The sequence below is a fragment of the Mustela nivalis genome (assembly GCF_964662115.1).
Source record: "Mustela nivalis genome assembly, chromosome: 20".
Classification (NCBI taxonomy): domain Eukaryota; kingdom Metazoa; phylum Chordata; class Mammalia; order Carnivora; family Mustelidae; genus Mustela; species Mustela nivalis.
Genome location: NC_139039.1, coordinates 39,058,577 through 39,077,976, shown reverse-complemented (window position 1 = coordinate 39,077,976; position 19,400 = coordinate 39,058,577). Strand labels below are relative to the sequence as shown.

Genomic DNA, 19,400 nt, shown 5'->3' with positions numbered 1-19,400 from the left:
ATATACATATACATACACACACATACATACACAAATACATATATGTGTGTATATATATATATATATACACACACACAAACATATATATGTATATATAAATATAAATATAAACTATGAATTCTAATAGAAGAGGGACATCTGGGCAGCTCAGTCAGTTCAGATCTGCCTTTGGCTCAGGTCATTATCTCAGGCTCCTGAGATTGAGGCCCATGTTGGGCTCCCAGATCAATGGGGAGTCAGCTTTTCCCTCTCACTATCCCTCTGTAGTCTGCCTCTCTCTCTCTCCCAAATACATAAATAAAATCTTCCTTAAAAATAATTCTTATAGAAAAATATTTCAAATTGCCATCTATAATTTAGCTCTACTCTATAATATTTGTGCCTGTGTTTGATTTGTGTTTATAATCATGTTGTAGCCCAAGTAACAGTGATTTTTTTTAATACCCAATAAGCATTAGGGGCAGATAATACAGAGATCATGTCACTTATTCTCTACCAGCCTTTTAGATAAAAGACCTTAACAATATTTTTGCTGACTATAAAATTCTGGGTTGTTTTCTTTCAACCCTTAAAAAATGCTGCTCTACTTCCTTCTACCCACCAGGGTTTCTGATGAGAAATCTACTGTCACTAGAATCCTTATTTCCCTATATGTGATCCATTGTTTCTGCCTGACTTCTTTTTAGGCTTTTTTTTTTTTTTTCCTTCTTTGCCTTTAGTCTTCAGAGAAAATTCTGCCATGATGTGCCTTGTTGTGCATTTCTTTGGGTTTCTGGTATTTGGGGTTCACTTAACCTTTTGAATCTGTTAGGTTTACATATATTTCCAAATTTGGGAGGCTTTCAGCCATATCTCTCCAAATACTTTGTCAGCTTCTCCATCTTCCTGCTCTTCTTCTGAGACTCTGATGACACACATTAGGTCATTTGTTAAGTCCCATGTTCTGGGAGGCTGAGTTCATGTCTTTTTAAGCACATTTTCTCCCTGTCTTTTAAAGTGAGTAATTTCAATCATTCTGTCTTAGATTCAGAGGAAAGAGCAACTTTCCTCTGTCCTCCCTATTCTGCTGTTGACTCCATCTACTGAGAGTTTTTCCTCTTTATTTCAATTATTGTATTTTTTAGTTCTAATCATCCCATTTGGTTATTCTTTATACTTGCTATTTCTTTGCTGAGACTTCCTTTTTTCTTAATTATTTATGTAGACTCACAGGCATAATATAATAAAATGCTCATCTAAATTATAATTGTTGATGATGGCTGCTTTAGAATCTTAGAGCATTCTAATATCTGCGTCATCTTGGCTTTGGCTTCTATTGATTGTCTCATGTCATTTAGTTTAATATCTTCCCATTTCTTGGTATGACAGGTGATATTGCATTAACACCTGGACATTGTGAACATTATGTCATTCATAAGATTCTGGCTTTTATTTAAGTCTTGTGTTTTTCTAAGCCTTATCTAACATCATTCTAGTAGGTGAAGGGAGGTACCACTTCTACCTTCAGGTTCGGGGTAGAAGTGCAGGTGAGTGGGGTCTTTGCTGCATAAGGTGGGAATTCCAGCTCATTTCCAGGTCTCCGCTGATACTTCCCTAGCTGGGGGAGTAGGGGGCACTTCTTTACTGGTTCCCATATGGCATCCACTGACATGTAGAGGGATGATGGCTTTGTCCTGGTTGAGGAGTGGTCACATTTCTGACTTCCAAATATGTGTCCTGTAATACCACCCCAGCAAGAGAAGTGAAGGGGAGCTCATCACCAACAGGTGAGCTGGGGTCCAGCTTCCCAAGTGCCATCACTGATGCTGCTTCACAGCCTTCTTACCACCACCCAGTGGGGACGGTTGGAGCATCTAAGAGAGCCTTAAAAACTCTCCATTTGGTCTTTGCAGTTGGTGGTAGGGTACGGCCACTGGTTTTTCTGTAAGATTTGGATGGAGAGTGATTATTGACTGAATATTTCCTGTCTTATCTGGCTGTCCATTCCCTGTTCTTTGGGCAGGTAGGGCAGGCTTTTCTCTTGGAAATTTTTTGCTGCCTGTGACCATTGGTGTTTCAATGTGACTGGCTTCCCCAGCATCCTGTTAGGGATTTGAACCAGTAAAGAGAACCCAAAAATCCCACCACTAAGTCATTCCTTCTATTCTGAGATCCTAAACCAGTTTACCATCTTCTTTCTATCTTTCAGAGTTCTCTTACAATTTTTTAATATACTTTTCAGGGATTTTAGTTGTACTTAGGGAGTAAAATAGAGAAAAGAACATCAACTTCATGTTTCTAGAAGTGGAAGTTGGAATATCTCTTTAAGTAGCTTCTTGCTCTAAGGCTGAGCAAGAAAGGTTCTGTGATAGATTGGTAATGTCTGCCATGGCAAAGAAGTTAAGAGGCACATGGACCATGGACCCTGTAATATCTGATCACCTCAGCACTGGCTGTCTGTTCCCCCTACATGCTTACCTCTTACCCGAATGGTGCCTATTACCACTTCCTAATGGTATAAAAATCCTTACAGGGCAGAACATCCATACACATTTTCATCCTTCCTGCTGCCTTGAATATCATAGCTCTCAATAAATATATTATATTAACTTTATTTATTTAGGGAAATGGAAAAATATTATACTACCAAAGGTATAATTTTAAAGTGTTTTTTTTAATTACCATGACACTAAATTTCAGTATATGGATAATAGTTCATAATTGAGGCAACCAACAGTAAGATAATGTTTCACCGTAAGTTTATAATGTATAAGTGCTATATTTTACTTTATTAAGATTTTATTTATTTGACAGAGAGAGACAGTGAGAGATGAACACGAGGGGACTGGAGAGGGAGAAGCTGATGGGGGGCTGGATCCCGGGATGCCGGGATCACGACCTGAGCTGAAGGCAGATGCTTAATGACTGAGCCACACAGGTGCCCCAGCACTATATTTTAATTCTGAATACTTTAACTGACCATGTTATTTTTATGAAAATTATTAATTAGAAAATTTTAGGTATGTAACTGTCTATGAAATTCTTTGTACATATTTTTGTTATTTTCAAGGATTTGTAGAATTTCATTTTAATAAAATTTTCTTTAGACCCATTAATATAAATACTTATAAAAGTGTTATATTTAGATGAGGAATTATCCCATGATTTCTATGTGTTTTCCAAAAGATAAGCTAACTAAACTTATATGCATGTCCTAATGACATATATAGTTACTCAAACACACATTCTGTAAAGTTCTAATTCCTCACATTGTTCATGTTCTGAATAAACTCAGCCACATTTTGTGATGAGTTTTAGGGTATCCCAAGTGGCCATTTTGTTAGTGACAAATGTTGGATCACTTCCAAGAAGAAATATCTCCTAATTTGATAGTATTCAACTCGATCTATCTTGAGCATTACTGAATTTCTGTGAAGTAGATAAGATAAATATAAGTATTCTTAATATCTTCTTCATACTGACGAATGGATAGACTTTTTGGAGAAATGGATTTGGGGACCAGTAGTGGTGCCCCCTTATACACAGTGTTTAGCAGAGTGGATTATTTTCACTCTAGGCAAATAGATCTATAGAAATGATCTCACATTGTCCAATGGGAGAACAGGGAGCATATCTACGATATATTTCACATGTCCTGCCAATCAGAGTGTGAACAACCTGTTCCTGCACTCCCTTGACAATGTTCATTATCTACTATGTGCCAGGATGGGCACAAAGTATGGTGTCATCGGTAGTGGATAAAACCGAGCTTTTCCTTTACCTCTTAAACCTTAGAAGCTAGTTGTGAGATTTTACTATGACTTGATGAGACAAACTGGCTGTAAAACACTGTAATGAGTGTTACAAAGAGACAGAACAAGTACTGAAAGAAATGGAAAAAGTGAAGAAAGTTATTTAAATTAAGGCAGAGGGACCTCAGTTAATGCTTCAGTACTGAAGCACCATGCCTCAGGCCAGAGGTCCTGGAAGGCACCTTCAGGAGAGGAGGAGGCCTTGCCTGAGTCAGGAGAACACTGATCAAAGGCCAGGGTGGCGCTGACGGCGGCACCATGTAAAGCAAAGACTGAGAGGTAATTAGAGAAGGTGTTATTCAGAAATACGGTATAGAGCCTGGATTTTATGTTTTATATTTCAGAACCCCTTCAGAGGATTTCAGCTGCGTCGTGACACACATCCATCTGTATTTTGGTGAGGCCATTCTGACCTCTGCCTGAAGGAGGAACTGTGGAGCCCCAGGCCCCCCTCCCATTCCATAGCTCAGGATGGTGCAGACACTATCTTATCTTCCTTTCTTTGAACTTCTCATGCAGGTAGGGTTCTTACATATGCAAAATTTCACTTGATGTTTTCCTGTTAATCTGTCTCATGTCAATTCAATTCTTAGACCAGCTGGAAGAACCTTTAAAAAGTACAGAAAATGTTCCCCCCCACCATCCCAACAAAGTGAATGGACTGGGACACCCTCAGAGGCTACAATTGGCAGGACCTGGCATCTTCAGGCAGAACTTCAGGTAGAACAAGAGAGAGAAGTGCGTTAAGCAAGTGGGTGGACTGGAGGAGGCTCATTTTCTGACACAGGACAGAGAATTCTGTCACGGCATTGAGACCCGGAGGTGCAAAAGATGTTTCAGTGGGGCAGGCGGACCTGTGTTTGGAGCTCAGAAGAAAGGATGGGGGACAAGCATAGAGAAAGCGGTATTTCCAGCACCTCTTGCAATCTCCGTAACACACTTTCTAAATCATCCTAGACTCAGTTCAAACCACAGACTGCATGACCAGACTATGAACTGAACTCAGTATCCTCTAATCTACAACCAGTGTTTAAGGAATAACAAATTCTTATCTTTCACGCGGTCTTTCTGGTGAAGAGAGTTGTCACTGTTTATTTACAGACTCATGATTTATTAAAGCATGTACCACAGAACTAATTTGTTGGAAGAATAAAACATATCAACAGATTATAGATGCAGACCTTCTAAAAGAAAACAGAATACCTTTCCTCAGATATCTGGAGAATTGATGTTTCCCACAAAGATAACTTTATAAATTTATGTTTGGTTCTACTTTAAAGTTTTATCAGAGTATATATATTGTAAATACATATATCTATACATACATACATTCTTATCCTATGAATTATTTAATCTGAGTTATAAAATTATCATATCATTTGGGGAAGGCGAAACATTATTATTCACATTTTATAGTCCAAGTTAAGCACTGAAAGTAACATTGGTGGTTAGTTAGTGGGAAATGATAGGAAATAGGTAGATAAATGCCTCGACTTTCTTGAAAAAGAGCCAATAAGCCCTCAATAATCACGTAACTGCTTAGCATTCTAATATAACTTTCAAGGGGAATTTCAAAAATGACTCCTTCTGTCACATTGGAAAAGATAGATTTCAGGTCACCTGTCATGTCAGTCAGTGTCCTTTCCAGTATGATATACACGTTAATAAATACAAAGCAGGATTGGGAAGGAAGGAATAATAATGAACAGTTTAGTGATTCAATCAGCACCGATTCTTCTTTCTAAAACAAGAATTTTCTACTAATAATTTAATTCTATTTCAAAGAGTAGAAAATGTTCCTGAACTAAATGGACACGGCACCTCTACTTTTTTCCTCATTTTGAGCAGAACCCTAGTTAGATACTTAAAATTAAAAGAGTGAATTGATTATTTAAAGTCATTTTCTTCCTGAATGTCATAGGTATTTAGGATACCTGGTCAGAGTCATGCTTTTCTTTTGCAAGAAGATTCCCTTAGAAATAAAACCTCAAGTGACATCTAAGCCTGAAGGGTGTCCGAGCGGAGTTGTCCCCTGCAGAGACGCAAGACTGGAGCACTGCTGTAAACGATGATATTCGTGGCTTCAGTGGCTATTCCTTTCTTTCCTGAAATCTGTTTAATTTGGCAAATACTTTTAAATATACTTTTAAAGATTTTTATTAGTTTATTTGAGAGAGAGAGAGAAAGCATGAGCAGAGAGAGGGGCAGAGGGACAAGAAGCCTTCCCCCTGCGCAGGGAATCCAACACAGGACTTAATTCCAGGACCCTGGGATCATGACCTGAGCTGAAGGCAGACGCTTAACCCACTGAGCCATCCAGACGCCCCAAGGAAAATATTTTAATAGTTATTCGGTCTTGGCTTAAGGACTCTCATCTGTAAATGAGGAAGTTTTCCTAGGTCGTCTGTACAGTCTCATCTCTGAATGTTTACAATCCTACCCAAAAGCATCCTCATCAGATTCAAGAGAAATGTGTCTGCCGTCTCATCCACTTCCTCCTGCCGCACTGTTGTGAAGTGTCTTTTCCCAAACTATTTCTACATGAGATATGGACAAGGAAGGTAAAGGCGCATCCCTAACTCCCCTTATCGGCACATTTGGGAACTTCCCTGGGACAGCTGTAGGCACGGCAGAGCGGCCAGCGTGGTCTCTGACTCCTAAAACTCCACTACTTGATTTTTAAAAGTCAATATAAAACTAGTTTATTTAATACATAATTTAAAACACCGTGAAATGCCCGCAGAGCTGCTAACAGTTTCTGTAATCTTGCACCGGGGTGCAGGTCTCCAGGAGCTTACAATGGTCAAGCACCTCTTTAGCTTTCGCAGGGAAAATGCAGTTTTTGTTTGGCTGGGCTCTTCGAGCTCTGGACATTCCAGTAATCACTCAAGCAAACGCATGATGACTTTTTCACGACAGGCTTGATGAGGACCGCCAGCTAAAAATGGCATTTGAGTATGTTTCAGCTGGAGAGTGTGTCTCTGTAATAAACCCTTGACCACCCAGCAGTTTCATCAGGACCTCGCATGGGACCCACACCAGCCAGCGACAGCATTGGGTTTAATCAGGGAGTCTTGGGTACCTTTGCTGACGGATGAGAGGAGATCCCGTCCTCAGCCATACGAGCTTACAGGCACGGAGCGGCAAGCCGGCATAGGGGCATTTCGAGTTTCAAGTTTGATTAACAGAGTTATTTGATCATAACTCTCTCCATCAACTCATTCCATACAACCAGTGATTTTAAGTAGACATACAGGTGATACGCAAAATGAATAAATGAATTCGCCTTTAAAACAATATTTAACAAGGGGTAAAATATGGCTCAAGAATCCCTGCATTAGAAAGTATCATCAACAGGGCCAATAGCTTCTAAATGAAATGTCACCACCATCTTCAGTGTGTTGGAAGATGTGACACAATGAGATTCTAAGAAGGAGAAGATGGCACCCATCTACTATTAAGTTTTATTTCAGGCAGTAAGTCCGGGAAACCTTTCAGTGCAAACTGAACATTGCTAGGTTTGGGGGCATATTTTTGGAACACAAAGCAAATCCGGGTGTCCTGTGTTGCCTGAGTTGTGTCTTTGGTTCATGCCTGTCAGCCAAACACGTGTTGGTGAGGGCACATTATCACAAGTTTACATACAAAAGTGCAGTAAAAGCTTTGTGTGATGATTTCATATTGACTTCTCATTAAAAGTCAAGGAAAAAGGATGGAATATTTGAGAACATGAATTCAGAGATAGGGAAGTCTGAGTCTGTTGTTTATTTATGACTCAGAAAATTTACCTAATTCATAGGAGCTTTTGATTCCTTACCTGTAAAATAAGAATCATCATGCCTCCTCACCAAGGTAACCTCAGTAGAATGTATAATCTAATGTACCTCTGGTACACAGGAGACTCTAAGCAAATGGCCAATTTTATTATTGCCTCATAAAAATAATCATTCTTCACATTTAATGAAAAGGAAAGCATTCCTCCAACGCTACAGAGTGAACTAAAAACACAACAGGCTTGGAAGAATATTTTTCCTTCCATCTTGGAGACAGAGGAAACCAGGGACGGTTAACCGCTCAGAGGTAGTACACTCCTGTCAGCAGAGACCAGGCAGTACGGGGCTGAGAGTGGAGACGTAGGTTTAGAGCTGGCCGTGCTAGCAGCCATCACTGTCTCCCCAAGAGAACTAGGACAGAGCCAGATACACTACAAGCTGAGTACAGGGGGCACCCAGTCCCTCAGTCGGTGAAGTGTCTGTCTTCAGCTCAGGTCATGATCCCAGGGTCCTGGGATCAAGTTCCACATTGGGCTCCCTGCTCAGTGGGCAGTCTGCTTCTCCCTCTCCCTTTGCTCCTCCCTGGCTCCTGCACACACACACACACACACACACACACACACACTCTCTCTCTCTCTCAAATAAATAAAATTTTAAAGACAAAAAACAGCACTGAGCACAGAGTGCAGATGAACCCAAGCCCAGGGCGGTGGTAGAGACGGATGACATCATTAAGAAATCGCTAACTTCGAACCACAGCATCTCCTGCCTCAGGACAGTATCTGGCATCACCCACTCCCGAGGGCCTGAATGGAATGAAAAGGCAGAGGAAGAGTGGATTTGCTCTCTTTGCTAAAGCCTGGACACCTGCCTTCTCCGGCCCTGGGACAGCGGCCCTCCTGGTCCTCCCGCCTTCAGATTCTGACCAAGACGTAGACCCCACTGCCCTCCCTCCCACGTCCACTGTTTTCCTTGGTTTCAGGTCTTCCTACTGGGCTGAATTATACCCCAGGTTTTTCTTGTTCTCCAACTTGCAGATAGCGGATCCTGGGGTTCCTCGCCTCCATCAACAACGAAGCCAATGCCTCTACGCAAGCCCTGTGAAGGATATCTGTCTGCGTCCTGTCCGTCTTGCTCCCCTAGAGAATACTGTGGCGAAGTGAGCATTGGCCATATTTGATAACCAGCCAGTGGCTCTGTTGGGGCTGGGATCTCAAGAGTGGTTGAGACCAAACTGTGCCTCATAGTGATGGTTCTATTGTCTCTGAGGGGCCACCTGCTGTATTTCACTGCAGTCACATTTTCTATTTCGCGTCGGACCACTAGCAATGAATAATCATATGCATAAATTGTTAGGAATATATTTTCAAAATATAATTTTGAAGGCCACATTGAATTTGAGCACCGATGGTCATATTTTGGACCCTTTATTATTATTATTGTTGTTGTTGTTGTTGTTGTTATTTTAATTCTCCCTGTCTTCTCTGATTTCCCAGGTACTTCTCAGCATAACTGGATACAAAGCAGTACCCGCTTGCTGCTTACTTTGCCAGAACCCAACATGCCATTGACACTGTGCTGGAGGCTGAGACAGACAATGACGTAAGAGCAGATAAACTACCAGAATAATCGCAAGGCCCTGGGACTTAACATGTCACACTGCCTTCATCCATTCCCTTCAGACACTTAAGAAAGCAATGCTAGCATCAAAAAATAATCCTTCCCTTTGTTTTGAAGGACAAAGAAGAGTCTCTGAAAATGAGGACAGACAGAGGGAAGGTATCCCTTGTATTTGTAGACCTTGAAAGCAAACAGATGGACAAAGATAAAAAAAATAAATACGTAAGTAAATAAATAATAGACAGAACCGAGAAACGAACCGAGAAATGCAGGATAGCAGGACTCGGCTGAGAAGGATCTTGAGCTGTTCTAAATCTCCTGAACATATTTAGCACCCCACGGCCCAAGGAAGGAAGGAAAAAAGCACTTACTAATTTGAAGCAAACAAAAAAAGCTGTGGAAGGAAGGTGACCCAGTAGCTCAGCATATAAATGGCTAATTACAAGGAAAGGCTCTGACTTGGCAAGCTAGGTTGTCTCTGGGGCAAACCCACGCCTTATGGCTTACACCGGGATATAGAAAAGTAACTGACTTCTGTCCATCTGCTTCTAGAATCCTGTAGGAAGCCACAGGTACAAATGTTGTAAAGAACCCTAAAGGGGAGATCATTTCTTAGGAACATAAAACAAAATTTCATGCACCGGAAAGCAAGTCCATACAGAGAGAAAGCTAAAGGAAAGGAAAGCACCATTCAGGTGTGTCACAAGACTAGTCGGACCACCTCCTGCCACTGTGCCACAGCACGTTTGCAAGTGACCTTACCAAGCTTTCAGTCCGGCATCAGAGGAAACCACGCAAGGACCAGATGCACTTTCCTTAGGGCTAGTTTTCATGGGAATTGGCGTTTTGGGGGCCAGCTTTCTCTAGTCTGGTGAGTGGGAGGGTCACGAGAGCAACCTGTTGTAACAGTATCAACACAGACACACGTGCTGGTTCATGGACAATTCACTTCACCAATCTCAGCCTGAGATTCACCACCTGCCAGTAAGATAGTAAAATCTCCCCCGTGGTTGCCTGGCCATCGGGTAAGGTTGATCAGGGAATGGTAACCGAGGCTGCAAATGAATCAGTCAGTCGGTTGTCCTCATTCCTTCCCAAGTGAGAGACGGAGAGGCAAAGAGAGACCGAGTTGCCTCCTGAAAGACACAGTGAACGCCGTGTGGACTAATAAATCCTCAGAACTGCCGACCTGAGATTTTGGCTATGCTTTATTTATTTATTTATTTATTTATTAAAGATTTTATTTATTTATTTGAATTAGAGAGACAGAGAGATCACAAGTAGGCAGAGAGGCAGGCAGAGAGAGAGGAGGAAGCAGGCTTCCCACTGAGCAGAGAGCCCGATGCGGGCCTCGATCCCAGGACCCTGAGATCATGACCTGAGCTGAAGGCAGAGGCTTTAACCCACTGAGCCATCCAGGCACCCGGCTATGCTTTATTTAAAAAGTTTTTGAAAAACATGGAAATTAAAGAAGAAATAAACCTGGGATGTAAGCAGGGAAGGCTGTTAGGAGAAACAGGACATAGCTAAGGGAAGAGCAAGCTCAGAGCAAGATGTCACCCTTCCTTTCCCACTGTTGGAAATTCAAAACCTTCCCACATTTCTATAAGAAAAGCTTTATTGGTTCTTTCAGAAAATTTAATTACAATTCCTTAGAAATATCCAACATGAATTTAAGCTATTGCTAATTTAAAATCTCAATAAAGTAGGCACTACAGGCAAATTAGGGTCTTCATCTCTGAATCAAGGACCAAAAAAAATTTTCTTCTCTCTCTCTCTCTCTCTTTTTTTTTCTTTTATGCCTAGGATATAAGCATGTAGAAGGGCAAAAAGGTAAGAACAAAACCTTAAAAACAAAACTCTATTGTATCTCTGCTAGAAAACACTACTATAGATATCTGCTCATGGTTTTTCCCTCCAGTGACATACATTAACCTTTTATTTAGTGGGAGAGTAAATAAATAAATGTGTCTAGGGCCAGAAGAATTTCCCCAGCACATCTAAAGAGGTAACCAGCTTGGAATTTCTCAGCTCATAAACCAAGCAAATAGTGTGTTTACCATTTAATGGGAAAAAAGAAAAAGAGAAATATAGACAGATACATGGATATAAGTGATAAAGAGATGGAGAAAGATGTTGATAGATGATAGAAAGATAGAAAGATAGATAGATAGATAGATAGCCTACAAAATATCTCATAGGCGTTTTTCTCAAAATATGAAAGGAAAATCAAGAGTAAACTAAAACACATCAATAAATCACAAGTATTAATAAAGCTGAGAAACTAGATTCCTTGGTAATAGTAGGAAAGCAACAGAGATAATAAAATGAGTCTGAGGGACAATCATAAAAGAAAATGATTGAAGATTATAGTTTCTGTGGGTTTAGAGGTTATCACCTGCTACCTGACCAAATTGTTTCTTCCAACACTAAATGAACTATTGGCAAATGACTGCTCAGCAATTTAAATTAAATTTTAATAATATTATGCAGATTTTCTAACCATATTCTTGAAGGCTGATTACTAAAATTGGCCATAGGCAATGCAAAATGCATTGGATTGTAGAAAATTGCCTCTTTTTCCAAGGGCTCCTGGTTCTAACTCTCCCATACAGCTCTTGGTGCTTAAACTTCATTTTCATTAACGGCACTACTACAATGGGTAATGAAATGAAGCATCCTAATGTTTAGAAACTACCAATTACTTAAAAACTGGAATTTGAATATATTCCAATAAACAACTCCATGGCCATCCAGACTTGTGGTTCACCTGAAGCTCAGCCTTGGTCAGAGGGAGAGTGAGGTAACACATAAAAAGGTATAATGAATCAGTGACAAATCTAAAATTTAAATTCCGGTTTTGCTGACTTTTCCACAGGGAATTGAACCAAGTGAGCAGCCAGTGCAGTTATTCTGTAAGTAGGTGGGTTATAAGCGAATCAACTAACCTTATAAGTTAGTCTCTGGGGCACTCTGGTCCTTGGTTAATTGTGGCTCTCTCCTGTTATTTTGTTCTAATTTCTGGAGAAGCTCCAATAAAAACATCTAAGTAGCATTAGTAAAACAATAACCATCAGTTTCTTGTTGTTTTTTTTTTTTTTTCATAGGACACCATGGTGTCTGTCCTACGGTCCTGCAGATGGCATATGGAGGGAGCCTGCTCACAAGCCAGTAGAGTCCTTTGACTTCAGTTTCCACGATGAAGGGGAGGACAGTACCACTCTGGTAACTGCTTGGTAATGGAGGCTCCAGAGAGAACAGAAAACTCAGCTGAACAACTGGAAGTTCACACTTATATTCATTTCCCCCAAATGCCTGGAATGAAGAGCCAGTCATTTACAGCTGACATGAAGTCATAACTTCAATTCCTGCTGTCAGCCTCAGGAGGAGATTCCACCTGGGATAATTTGGGGTGTCATTAGTCATTAGCAAAGAGGTAAAATATCCACGAAGGTTTCCAGAGGTTGACTAATATATCCTATCTCCTTCAATTTCTCCTTTCGTGCTCACTGTGTGTCCAGTGGTAAGTCTGGTGCCCAGCACGGAAAGAGTGCAATAAAAATCATCCAAGGAATGAATGGACCCTGTCCTTCTCTACAAGATCTGTTCAAGCCTCAGCTAGTCGACCAGCAAACAAGTATTTCCCCTTCTTGAGCACATATAAGAAAGGAGACATAATTGTTCTCATCTTCAAGTTGGGAGAATTTTTGCCCAATCCCTTCAGCCCCTACGCCCCCTCAAATTCCCATCTTTTAACCTCAATGACCCCCCATTCTAAGTCTAGCAATGTACTATAGGTCACCCGGGCTTCCTCTTGGGCTCACTGATCTTTCTGTTTGAAAGAGATAATGTAGGTCATTGAAGCAATCTTTATTTTCCAAGTGAAATCGAGACCCAGAGACACTGAATAAAGTTTTTAACAGGTTCACAAATACTGAAGAATAAATTGAGAATCATGATTTAAAGCTCAATATATCACTTTAAAATTAGTTCAAACATCCTCTCTTATATGTGTACATACATACACTAAATTATATTTGCAATGTGTATGTATATAATATACTAGCAATGTTCTATTACAGATTTTATTAAATACTATTACTACAGTGAGGAGAACTAGTTCATACCCTCACCTTAATAATATTAACGTAAAAATGTCAACCAACATTCTTCACTTTGTATTATATCATAATACATTATCATTTTGTTAATTCAATAAATATGACATATAATAAATATACTACAATAAACATATTGTTTCAATAATTCTATAGTCATATTAAAAGCCAATGGTTGATCATATTTTTATATCACTTTGTATACTTTTTCTCCTTCATTCCATAGATTAAAGAACTACCTAAATCATCTCATTGAATCCTCAGACTAAGAAATTGTGTCCATGTTATCTTCATTTTAAGTGGGGACTTTGATGTCCAAACACAGTAAAGACTTACTCAAAGTTCAGTGGGTAGGGAGCCAAGCCAGCCCCCAGTGTCAAATGCCTCACTCTGAAGTTTATACTCCTTAAACTGCAGTGCAATGGCCTTTTTCACTGTGATAAATAACACAAACTATTTGGGACTCCCTTTTCCCCAATATTTCTTTCCAGGAAGAAAATATCAGGGCCTATGTCACTAACATCTCCATATTTTCATAATTTGAAAACGACTTTCCCATTTTTTATGCCATTGGCTTCAAAAAAAAACTCTCATTTTGCTGCCTAACAATATGCTTACTTACTTCTTATAGAAAATGATAGGACCTTCAAGAAAACCATAAGTCTCTCCAAGAGACTTGCAGGATTCATAACAGAGTATCCCCACTGTTTTCACCCTGAGAAGTACAGAGAAACCCATCATGGGGTGATTCCCATTCATAATCAATAGTGCTGATATACACAGACAAACAGATGCATGTATGTCCCTAACTCCCTGTGTGAAGATCATTAAAATATATTTCTAACAAATTTCTGAAAATAATCAGGCTAAATGTACAGTAATAATCTTCTATGGGAGATGGTATGATTTCTCAAAAATCCAAATTTAGAAATAATAATAATAATAAAAAACTGACAGTGCCCCCTTCCCTGTCTGAGCAGCTACATCTCCCTACAATGAATGCTCACGTGCATTCAGTCACATGATGGGCACAGATGCAGATGATACCAAAACCACCTCCATCTGAAGTCTCCTACATGGGGTTCATTGGTTCATTGCAAAGATGCTGTTTCTTATCTTTGTAATCGCCTGCCACATGTGCTTTATCACGGAGGCAGCATCTAACTCGGAATATAACACCATCTGCACAAGATCATGGGGTCCAGTTTCCCTTTCATTTGATTTCTTCACATGACATTTGGAAGTTAACTACTCCAACAAATGAAATGCCGTTGGGTGAGCTAATAGTCTATTAGAAATTGGCACAGTAATTACTCTCAAGACGATGCATTCTTTGGCCAATGCTCTAATAAATTATTTTTAAAAGAAAATTACCAATGATACCTGGAAGCAAAGTCAAGAAACCAAGTGAATTTCAGAGTCAAGGACCTGAAAGACCCATCCTTCCCCAATCTATGTCTGCAAAACCGAGATCAAGTTTTGCTGAGTCTGTCCTACAAATTCGATCTGTTATAATTAGAGGTGAGAGGGTTTGCTTCTAAGCTTTTCCACAGACGAGTCCAATTTAATAATGTTCTCTATTAATCTGACCCAACTAGGAATATGGAACCAGGGAATATATCAAACTAATCCCCAAAACAAACACCCTGCACTAAAATCAACAAAGGATATTCGACGGTTAATTACAACTCCCTGAAAAGGGAAAGCAACAAATGAGCTTTTTAACATTAGAAAATCAATCATTGCATAAACTCATATGCCAAGAATGCATTACTTTAAAGAAAAATGCATTACCATCGACTAGAGAATGGTCAGCCAACTTCCTTTGCTTCTGCCAAAATGCATTTGGAGAACACAGTTCCTGGGGGTCCTTATGTACATGTGTCCAGAATTTTTCAGGTCAAATTGAAGAACTACTGGAATGACCTCAAGTGTTTCCTCTGTGAGTCTCTCTCTAACAGTGCCCTAGTTTTGATTGGGATCAGAAAGGCAGATGTGGCAGAGAAAGGTGGCCAAGAATCTGACCTTTTATCTCCAGTTGTAGTGAAGCCCCGAGGTCGTTCCACATAATGTCACTGTGGGCACAACTTTCTGAAGAGCACTTACTTTCTATTTCTTTTTTTTATAGTAACAGAAAAGGGACAGAGGGTGGCATTGGCAGGTTTGGACTGTAGACTTGAGGAGTGGGCGGAGCCAGCCTCTGAGGGGTTGTGCAGTGAGAAAGGGAAGGGAGGGGACATTCAGGGAGTGAGAGGTCGCCGTGCCTGCGGGTCTCCTTGGGCTGCCCTAATGGAGTGTCCTGCACTTGGGGGTTTAAATAACAGAAATGTACGACACCAAGGTTCTAGAGGACAGAGCTGGAGGTCAAGGAGTTGTAAGCGTTGGTTCCTTCTGAGGGGCATGAGGAAGCACCTACTCCAGGCCAGTCCCTTTGGCTTGCCTGTGGCCATTCTCTGCCTATTCCCTCTGTCCCAATCTCCTCTTCTTAAAAGACAACAGTCATATTGGATTAAGAGCCCACCACTTGAGGTCATTGGATTAATGACCTCACTCTAACTTGCTTGACTTGCTTACCTCTGTAAACACCCTCTATCAAGTTTGGTCACATCAGAAGGTATGGTGGGGGGGGAGGTTGGGGAACCAGGTGGTGGGTATTGGAGAGGGCACGGATTGCCTGGAGCACTGGGTGTGGTGCAAAAACAAGGAATACTGCTACGCTGAAAATAAAAAAATAAATTTTTTTTTTAAAAAAGAAGGTACTGGGGATTAAGACTCCAATATATCTTTCTTTCGGTGTGGGGGGGGGATTTCAGGCCATAATACCATGTGGCATAACACCCCTGAGATCCCACTGTCCAGCAACACACACCTAATCACAGAACACTACAGCCTATGTCTGCCATGCACACAGAAGCTCTGATTTGTAGAAGCTATGCCTATAACCTCTTTATTGCTGTATTTGAAAGTTGAAGATAGCTTCACCAGTGTCCTAATATTGAAAATTTTGATCTGGGTTTCACCCCGCAACAGCATGTATGATAGAAATCTTATTAAAGAAGGCAATCGATGGGATAGTGAGACCATATTTATTTATCCATAAGTTTGTATCGATGACAGTTATGATCCAGGAAAAATGCCGAGGATTCCAATATAAAATGCCTCTCTCTTTAGGATGCAGATTTGTAACGCGCGGTCTTCAGATCCCTGCACCAACATCATCTAGCATGTTCCTGAAACTGCAGGTTCCAGACTCTGTAGAACCTGCTCATTCAGAGCTAGAGAACCAGAGAACACGGAGGCTGGAAGTTAGGGTCTCCCTTTTTAACAAGAACTCCTGATGACTCTTGTGAGCTGTGGAAGTTGAGAAGCACGGGTCCAGGAGAAGAAATGGACAGACATCCGGACAAAACAAAGTGGGAAGTGCTGATATGTGGATACAAAAAGATGTTCTGGGACCCAGGGTAGGGCCCCTAAGTCCCCCTGGAGACAGAAAGTGGCTTGCCCCAGGGAAGTCATGGGCAGCAGCGCAAAGGTGACTTCGGACGCCATGTACTGGCACGGCACAGCCGAGGCAGAGACAGCAGGTGCACGAGTGTGTGGACACGGAATCGCCCATGCCTGTCTTCAGTCTCAGCAAGGTCACTCATTCCACCTGCCGTGGTCTGTGGTAAGACGGCTCGTCCTGTCCGTCACCCTGAGCTCTCCAGCACTTATCACCCCTCTCTTTGAGCTGTTGACTCTGTTTCTACTTTTCAGCTCTCTCTACTTGTGGAATTTAGAAAGCCAGCTGCTTTGGGAACCTGAATCTTATTCCTGTGAGCCCCTGAGGTCTCCCAGGCAGCACCCCTGCATGGGCTCACTGCCCACTTCCCTGCCTGGGCAGCTCTGCCCCCTTCCAGGGACCGACACTTTCACGCGGTCGATTTTGCTGGTGCAGCCTGTCACCCCATCATGGCTCATCATGAGAGACCATGACCTACTCTTCAGTGTCAGTCAGTAACTTCACATCGCGCAGTGCGTTTTACAATCTCCACTCCTCTTTGCCTTTAACTGGTGCGGGAGCCATCATTTTCCAGGTGCCTCATGCTGCAGGGGAAAGTTCTCCGGGGACCCTCCCCTCTTTGCTGCCAGGGCAGGCCCTCCCCAGAACAAAGCTCCAGGTGTGAGGGCACCACGTGGTCCTCGCTGCTGGTCTGGGGAAATGTTCCACGTCAGAAGCACTGCCCAGGGTTCAGTGCACAAATTACATCAGAGGCATTTCCTTGAACGCAAGGTGACCTTGATTAGGTGCCCTCCTCTGTACAACTCCGGAATTTCTCAGAAAAAATTCCTGCTTGTGCATTGGGTAGTTCCTGGCCCAGGAAAGTTAAGAGCCTCAAATAACAAGTACTATTATACAAAATTACCCTATATGTGCATTTGCACTCACTACCGCTTTATTATGAACACGTCCCAGACTCAGAAAACAGGGAACTGTGGGGTAGACAGCACGTGCCAGGCATGAGCAGGGAAGATGCATTCTTTAATTCAGTGAATAAATGTGCTGGTCTTTGTACATGATAGAGGATACTTCTATGTGATTCATAAAATGTTTGAGATCCACTTTGTAAACTCTAGAAGATAATTGGTCTTGGCTGAATTAGGATCTTCATTCTGGTCTTATCCTGCCACATCATTTAGGTCAGAGGTTGGCAGACCATGACCCGAGGGTCCAGACCAGCGGCCGAGTATTCGTAGAGCTCACCCACTAGCGATGGCTCAACTGGAAGGCTTGTGAGAAACTTACAAAGGAAGGCTACGTGACAGAAACTCTAAGTGACTCCTAAAGACTAAAATATTTGTTAAGTGGCCTGTACAGAAGCAGTGTGCTGCTGCCTCACTTCAATTATCATGAAAAGTAAGAGAAATCTATCCCCAGCTTAGTGACTTCAATATTACTGACTTTAATTGACGTTCATAAAGTTTCTGCATGAAAGCAAGTGGACAAGTACTTTCTGAAAACACTCATGGATGGAAATATGTTTGTATCGTCAAAGAGTCCTTTTTTATTGGGCATCTCTTAGTACATATTCAATGGTAAAGGTTTCATGTCAAATTTTTCACTTACGCCTTCAAATAAGGCAGCAGTGGGGTCCTCCTGTCCCCAAGGCCAGAAGGGGAGGCTGAACCTCACAGAAATCCAATTTCCTGCTCAGTGTCACATCAGCCAGTGAATGTTGGGGACAGCCAGGATCCACATCTAAATTTCGGAGATTGGCTGAAATATCCAAAATCCAATCACTCAAATCCCATGAAGAGCAGGGGTAAATGTGAAGTAATTGGCAGATTTTGGCTTTAGGAACTATGTGGCTTCATACCTAAGAACTTAGAATATGCTGGCATAATGACCACAGCCTCCATGCGTATATATACATATTTTCTTATATAATGTAACATGTGATTTGGTATTTTTAAAAAATATATTTTATTGAATTTCTAGAAGCCTTACATTATTATTGCCATGACACATAGAAGCTCGACCGTTTCATAGAAGCAAATAATGATGCATGTGAAAAAAATCAAGCCAAGATTCATAATGACCTATGCATTTTATGCTCATAAGTAAGTTTTTAAGATTTACAAAAATCTTAAAATGTTATTAAAATTTACAAAATAACTCACATTTAATTTACAAAATAACTCACCAAACATATCCTCCTAATTTTTTATAATGTTGTTATTTTAAAAAAATAAAGCAAATAGTTTCCTTCTACAAGATGGTCTTTCAGGAGGCAGCAACAATGTGTATGGGGTAATGTATGCTGCAGTGGAGATACCTGGATTTTTGCATCTGAAACACGAGTTCGAATCCCATCTCAGGGGTCAGTCTTTGTGTTGCTTGGGAAAGTCACCTTTTATAGATTTGGAATCTACACTGGTTAAAGAGTGAGGAGACAGACATGCAGGCCACACCTGACTCCCAGCAGAGCCCCACACCCCACTTTCATCATCCACCCCCACACACACTGCACTATGACCTTCACATCCGTGGCTACAGCTTTATTAGGCAGCTACACGCCTCTAGGCTTTTAGGTCTCTCCATCTTCAAGGTCTGACTT

At 41.1% G+C, this 19,400-nt stretch overlaps 1 protein-coding gene and 1 long non-coding RNA gene across 3 annotated transcripts in view; one reads left to right on the top strand and one right to left on the bottom strand.

Moving 5' to 3' along the window:
• Nucleotides 1-19,400, bottom strand: part of CSMD1 (CUB and Sushi multiple domains 1) — a 1,903,837-nt gene that overhangs the window by 100,082 nt on the left and 1,784,355 nt on the right. The gene's annotated exons all lie outside the window — the stretch shown is intronic.
• Nucleotides 7,748-9,161, top strand: LOC309855386. Its single transcript, XR_014306769.1, has 3 exons — nt 7,748-7,871; nt 8,602-8,723; nt 9,061-9,161. It is a non-coding gene; the product is annotated as an uncharacterized lncRNA (long non-coding RNA).